At 45.2% G+C, this 5,406-nt stretch overlaps 1 long non-coding RNA gene across 1 annotated transcript; it reads right to left on the reverse strand.

Annotated features, from left to right (window-relative positions):
- Positions 1 to 2,881: 2,881 nt before the first annotated feature.
- Positions 2,882 to 5,308, reverse strand: LOC109257494 (uncharacterized). The gene is made up of 2 exons (XR_002075999.1): positions 4,972 to 5,308; positions 2,882 to 3,280 (listed from the first exon to the last, which is right to left on the reverse strand). It is a non-coding gene; the product is annotated as an uncharacterized LOC109257494 (long non-coding RNA).
- Positions 5,309 to 5,406: the final 98 nt, after the last annotated feature.

Below are 5,406 nucleotides of genomic sequence, written 5' to 3' on the forward strand. Positions count from 1 at the left end.
CATCATGTAGTGTCTAAGTCTCTCCACTAGAATGTCAACTCCCTAACAGCAAGAATTGTTGTCTGTTTGGTTTATCTTAGGCTCCCATGTAGGCAGGTGCTTAATACAGAGTTGGTTGAGCAAACTTAAAATCGCAAGTGTAAGTCAACTGCTAGTTACACATTTTAAACTGGAGTCACGAGCCTAATGTGTTAGACACTTCACATGCCAGATTCTCTTAAATGCCCTAAATACTTAACATACCACATATACATGGATTCTTTCAAATCTGGGTTGGAATTGGGATAACCTCTCAACTAGCCAAGCACACATATATCCGGAGATTTAGGTCAGAAGAATGAGATTTGAAGCTGCAGATAAGCAGCCTGATTTTTCTCTTGAAAAATCTGAGGCTTCACTCTTGTCCCTGGCCCCGGGACTCCTGTACAGGCTGTGGATAGCACAGTTGAGGGGGGTTGAGAGGGAGCAGAAATCCAGTCCCTGCCCCACTCACCAAGTGCAGGGCTTGAGTCCTGGCACAGGACTCACCTGTTGGGGGGGGGGCTCTTTCCCATCCACCAAAGGCCCCTATGGCTGGTGGTGGCCCTGCTTTATCAAAGGAGATGCCAGCCTACAACCTGTAGATGGGTGGCTGTGCAGCTCACGAGCCCCCCAGCCAAGATGTCCATGTGCGTCCCACTTTTCAGGTCTGTGAGGCTGCCACTGCCCACCTCCAGCCTCCCTGGATCAGTGAATGTAGCTACTTGATTCTCTTCTGAGTTCCCACCTGGCAGGGCCGTGACTCTCACGGATGTTTCCATGACACCAGATTGGATCCGCACACTTCCTATGGCACTGACCCAGCTTGACATAATTGCCAAGGCATTGGAACCACACCTCTCCTCCTTTATCTTTAACATTGACAGAGTCCTTCCTATGTGCCCAGCACTTACCGAGCACTTTCCAAATAGCATCTTATTTAATCCTCTGGCCTAGGAGGGAGGTATTATTATCCTAGTTTACTGATGAAGAAACTAAAGCTTAGAGAATTTAAGTCACCTGCCTGGGATCACACCGCTATGGGGCTGGGATTCAAGCCCAGAGTCTGTGCTTATAACCACAATGCTTTGCCATCTCTTAATTTTTTGCTTGTCCTTCTTGTCTCTCATTCCCTACTGGTTTCCATCTCTTTCTTCCCCTTCCTTCCCTCTTCCCCTTTCTTCTTTCCTCCATTCTCTGCTTCCTCCCTTACCAAGCCTGAACGGGTGCCACCTGCCCAGCTTGGCTCACCCTCTGCCAATTCTGCAGACCAGGCTCTGTCTCCCACAGCCTAGCCAGTCCTTTCCTCATTACTCTCGTCTCCCTGTGCCAGCAGATGGGGTGTGCCAACCTGTACCCCTTCAACCTGCCTGCTCATCACCACAGCAGCAGCTGGCAGAGGCCGGTGGAACTGGGGTCTGGGCCAGCCTGAAGGGAAGCCAGATCTTTGGGGAGTTACATGACATGCTGCACACTTTCTTCTGATGTATGCTTACCACATCATGATTTCCCTTTCATGCTCAGGGTTTTTTTTTAAAGTTTATTTTTATTTATTTTGAGAGCAAGAGAGCAACCAGGGGAGGGGCAGAGAGAGAGGGAGACAGAACCCCACGAACTGTGAGATCATGACCTGAGCTGAAGTCGAGTCGGATGCTTAACCGACTGAGCCACCCAGGTGCCTTCTGCTCTGGGTTTTTTAATATGATGCCAAGACACCTTGTGCTGCTTGGGATAGACTTAGACAATAAGGGGCCAGAAAGAGAGAGACAGAGCTAGAGAGCGGGAGAACCATAAGGTGGTGAAGAGATCCAGTTTCCACCCTTAGAAGCAGCTCCCTACAGTGTTGGGAACAATGTTCAAAGCATGAATGAACTTTTTTAAGTTTCTCAAAGGACACATGTTCTTACCCATGATTATGTCTTTGCATCTGCTGTTCCCTGGCCTGGAAGGCCTTTCATGATCATTTTTACCAGAGGGCTCTGCTTATGTGTTGCTGCCTTTGGGAAACTTCCCTGAACTCCCATGGGGCATTTCAGCAGCCCCCACTTTGATGCCACAGCATCTGCATACGTGTGCACACTTCCCTCTCTCCCTCTCTCTCTATTTTTAACTAACTGGCTGGTGTCTGTATCCTCTGCCAGCTATGGCCTCCTCCAAGACTGAGAGACCATCCTGCCTTATTCTCCTCACATCTTCCATCTCCGTGCCCGGTACATGGTTGGTGCCTGGAAAATGCTGAGAGATGCAGTCTAGCTCAGAAACCAGGACTTCACAGAGGAAGAAAAAGTGGGGGTTGTGAAAGGCAATAGGACTCTGGGTTTAGTTAGCACTTACCGACTGTGTGACCTTGGGCAAATCGCTGAATCTTTCTGGGCCTCAGATTCCTGACTTGTAAAATGGGGACAGTATTAGTTGGTAGCACATAGTGTTGTATGACAATTAAACAAGTCACAATGTGTAAAGCACATAGAACAGTGACTGGCACGTGTGAATCACTCAGTAAATATTAGTCATTATTATTACTGATGTGGAAATAGTAATAGAGTTACCCAAGGGATTTGAATAATGAAAATTTTTTTTAACGTTTATTTATTTTTGAGAGAGAGAGAGAGAGAGAGTGAGTGAGTGGGGGAGGAGCAGAGAGAGAGAGAGGGAGACACAGAATCCGAAGCAGGCTCCAGACTTTGAGCTGTCAGCACAGGGTCCGATGCGGGGCTCAAATTTATGGACCATGAGATCATGACCTGAGCTGAATTCGGACGCTTAACCAACTGAGACACCCAGGCACCCCTGAAAATGTTCTTGATAAACTGTAAAGTATACAAGAAGTTCTTTGCCATCATCACTCTTAAAAACACCAATAGAACAGCAGTGGCCCATCCATCATGATTTCCAGAATTAATTCACAACCTGAAGGCCACGTTGCCACTGTGTTTTTTTAGCAAATAAAATGGTGAATGTGACACCTGGCTTTTGTAAATGGTAGAATGACAGGCAAAATCATAATGGTTTAACAAAAGGTCCATCGCCTGACTCCAAATATAGTCTTGCCCATAAGAGTGTCCTGTTCTGGGACTTATCTGGTCCCAGACACTTAATATGGTGTTTTCATTTCCCAAGTCCTGGCTACCAGGATCCAAGGCAGAGGCTGGCAACAGAGAGGCAAAGCTTGGTCTCTTGTTTTACTTCTGAGAGGTTGGCAAGGTCTCTTTCTCGTCTGTGTCAATGTGCAAAGGGAAGTCACTGTCCATTCCCGCTAACCCTGTAAAGTTAAAAAAAAAAAAATTGGTCATCAGGTTGAAACAAGTAGAAGAGCTTGCAAGTCTTTGGAACTCATTTTATCTGTACAGATGAGAAACCTGAGGCCAAGAGAGGGAAGGGAACTATTCAAAATCACAAAGTAAAGTGTGGCCAGGGTTAGAATCTAGGTCTCTGCATGGCTAGCTCACTGCCCTTTCACTGGCCATTGCCTTTCACTCAGTGATCTCTGTGCTGGGAGCCCTGTGTCCTTAAATGAAAGGTGCTGGAGGCCCAGTGCTAATCACAGAAGCAGTGCTCCTGTCCAAAGCCAGGTATTAAAGACTTCCACACACACACATACACACACACACACACACACACACACACACACACTCACTCCCACATATACATCATCTCACTCAATATTCATAACTCTATAAAGTGGAAACTATTATTTTCATTCCATTTTATAGATGGTGATACCAGGAGGCAAAGGAGTCAAGTACCACTCCTGGAACATGAAATGAAGCCGCCTTCTGACCCCAAAGCCCAGGATCTTCCCATAATGTTCTGCAGCTCTTCTTCTGGAGCCCAGGACATTGCTGAAGGCCAGCCCTTGTGCAGGACACAAAGCAAACAGCTTCCCAGGACTGGGATGAAGTTCTGTCTCTATATACCCTGTATTACCTAGTACAATGCAGGGCACAGAGTAGGTGCTGAGTGATCATCCTTTTTTTTTTTTTTTTTTAATTCAGGTAGAATTGACATATAGATGTCACTATATATATATTATATACTATTATGTACATTCACATACAACAAAATGATTTGACTTTGTATATTATGTAAAATGATCATCACAATAAGTGGCACAAACGTTACCATATATAGTTACAAAATAATTTTCTTGTGATGAGAACGTTTAAGATCTACCTGTTTTAGCAACTTTCAAGTACACAATACAAAATTATTAGCTATAGTCACCATGCTACATCACATCCCCATCATTTATTTTATAACTGGTGGTTTGTACCTTTTGACTTTCTTCACCCATTTCACCACCATCCCCACCCACCCACCCAAACCTCTGGCAACCACCAATCTGTTCTCTGTATCTGTCAGCTTGATTTTTTTTTTTTTTTTTTTAGATTCCATCTATAAGTAAGATCATATGGTATTTGTCTTTTTCTGGCTTATTTCACTTAGCATAATGCCTTCAAGGTCTAGCCGTGTTGTTGCAAATGGCAAGCTTTTATTCCTTTCTTTTCATGGCTGAATGATATTCTATATACCCTTTATGTATCCATCAGTGGACACTTAAATTGTTTCCGTATCTTGGCTATTGGAAATAATGCTGCAAAGAACGTAGTGGGAATGGTGATGGTGGTGCATATATCTTTTCAAGTTGATGTTTTCACTTTCTTTGGCTAAACACCCAGAAGTGGAATTGCTGGATGACAGGGTAGTTGTGTTTTTAATTTGTCAAGGACCCTCCATACTGTTTTCCATTGTGGCTGCATCAATTTCCTACCCACAGTGCACAAGTGTTCACTTTTCTCCATAACCTCATCAACACTTGTTATTATCTTTAGGATAATAGCTATTCTAACAGGTGTCAGGTGATATTCATCAAGGTTTTCATTTGCATTTGAAAACACCACAGGTTTCCCACAGATTTGACTATGCTGTATGCCCTCCAGATAGATACTTCACCTCATTCCAAATCCCCACTCTCACGTGGTTCTATTCTGGCTCTTTCCACATCCTTCAGGTCTCCTGAACATTCCTTCTCTCTCTAGCTCTCAGGAACTTTAACTGACTCAGATTAATTCAGAGCCACAGTTGGGAGTGGGGTAGAAAGTGTTAAGCACCCCACCGCCCACCGCCACTTCTTCACTCATCGCACACGTTGGCTAAGAGCTAAAGAATCACGGGCTTTGTTTTTCCACCTCTACAACTGGTGGAGAACCACCGGCTGGCTTTAACGCTTCGCACGTTAAGTGCCTGGGACAGCAAAACCTTGCAAAGTTACCAGTCCTCCCCTGTTGGTTCTTACAGCGCCTGCGCAGAAGCCAGTGCACAAGCTTGGCGCTGTTGAAGCCCACCTCCGCCCTTCTCGCCCTCAGAGATTCGGCGCTCGACAGGCGT

Source organism: Panthera pardus, unplaced genomic scaffold, assembly GCF_024362965.1.
Source record: "Panthera pardus isolate Hobbes unplaced genomic scaffold, ASM2436296v1 HiC_scaffold_8, whole genome shotgun sequence".
Classification (NCBI taxonomy): domain Eukaryota; kingdom Metazoa; phylum Chordata; class Mammalia; order Carnivora; family Felidae; genus Panthera; species Panthera pardus.